The following is a 1,754-nucleotide window of genomic DNA, read 5'->3' on the forward strand; positions in this document are numbered from 1 at the left end:
ATTTGTTCTTCAGTTGTGCGTACGAGTGATTTAGGAGAATGTGTGGCATTCACCAATGTTTTCGTATTCTAAGTTTTTTTTCAGATACAAACAAAATTCACGAGTGGTCCAGACCTGTCGTATATTTTACGAGCAGTCAGTCTGCTGTTATCCAGACTGATTTTGGTACGGTGCGCAGCGCTGTGTCTTCTGAATAAATGAAAATGATTTAACACAGTTGTTTATACTTTTAGCAGCTCTTTTTATTCCACAGCTGACCTGCTAAAAATGACAGATTTTCTTTTCTGGATCTCTGACAGACGGACTTCAATCTCTGAACTCGTAAAGTTCTTCTTTTTAGTTTTCGCTGTCATTTTCATGAATGGACACTTCCTTGTATCTGAGGCAGGAAACACAGCCTTATATGGTGTTTTTGGGGTGGTAATTATGCTAATCTCCTCTCGCGTGCACGAGCAGCTGGATAGGACAGGTGTAATTTACGCAGCTCATTTACACACTTTTCCTGAAGATAGAAGAGTTTGTTGAATCTGACGTGACATGTTCGTACGAACCCTTTGTACGAACAAAAGTAAGAGAAATTTAGGATAAGAATACGAACATGTTCTTGCATGAGGCCCATTGTTTGCTTTCAACAGAATCTCTTATTTTCCACTTTTTGTGGATCTCTTGTATATCTGTTTCCTGTTTTTTAAAGTTAAACTACCGCAGATCATTTGATAATTATTTTTGCTTTCCCATGGCTCCGAATCCAATCTAATATAAGAACAAATATTGGAGTAATGACAATGTGTAATGTTTGCAAATATTTTATTGTGAAAGTTGATGTTTTATTTTGAAAGAGGTTTCCGGGGGAGAGAGGAGGAGGATGTAAAAATAGGGAGTTCTGTAATGGCAGCTTTGGAGTGTTGAAGTAAATGTTCTTCAGTTGAATAAGAGCTCAATCATGTCTGTGGTTTTATTTTACTTTTCTACAAGAAAGAATCACAGTATTGGGAAACCCACGAGCCTAACACTAATAACACCAGTGCAACAGTGAATGTAACATTCCAGGAGCTTAAAAACTCATTGACTTTTTTCACCATAAAATAAATCCATCCATCCGCAGGGACAACTTGAGCTGGAAAACCCAGACCTCTCTTTCCACAGCTACGTCTTCCAGCTCATCTGGAAGGACTCCAAGGCGTTCCCAGGCCAGGCGAGTGACATAGTCTCTCCAGCGTTTCGTGGGTCTTTCCAAGGTCTCTTCCCAGTCAGAAACGCCCGAAAAACCTCCCTACACAGACATCCAGTGGACATACTTACCACATGCTTGAACCACCTCAACTGGCTCCTCTCGATGTGGAGGAGCAGCGGCTCTACACTGAGTCTTTCCCAGATTCTGTCTCAAAGGGAGAGTCCAGCCACCCTGCAAAGAAAACTCATTAGACCACATGTATCCACAATCTTATTCTTTCAGTCCAACGTTTGTGACCATAGGTGAGAATAGGACTTTTTATGCACACCCACAAATTAGAAGCAAACAAATCACAGATGAGGACGAGTACCCTTAATAACTTTGTACGCCTGTCTGTATCAACCTGTGTACGTATGCTATCGCACCAAAACTTCCAGGGTATGTATATTTTTGATTAGAGTCACTTTTTTAGTTTCTGTTGTCATTATGATGTAAAACAACAAAGGCAAACACAATTGTTTGATAAATGGCTTGTCCCAACTAATCATGAGTGAAAAAGAAGATTTGTGTAATCATATTC

General features: G+C 39.9%; 1 protein-coding gene across 1 annotated transcript in view; it reads right to left on the bottom strand.

Moving 5' to 3' along the window:
* Nucleotides 1-573: 573 nt before the first annotated feature.
* The window catches only part of tmem271 (transmembrane protein 271), a 32,791-nt gene continuing 31,610 nt past the window's right edge, over nucleotides 574-1,754 (bottom strand). Inside the window, exon 3 of the mRNA XM_014010408.1 lies at nucleotides 574-1,405. The gene's annotated coding sequence lies outside the window, so the exon portion shown is untranslated. The remainder of the gene's footprint in view (nucleotides 1,406-1,754) is intronic.

This window comes from Austrofundulus limnaeus, unplaced genomic scaffold (assembly GCF_001266775.1).
Source record: "Austrofundulus limnaeus strain Quisiro unplaced genomic scaffold, Austrofundulus_limnaeus-1.0 Scaffold68, whole genome shotgun sequence".
NCBI classification, from domain to species: Eukaryota; Metazoa; Chordata; class Actinopteri; order Cyprinodontiformes; family Rivulidae; genus Austrofundulus; species Austrofundulus limnaeus.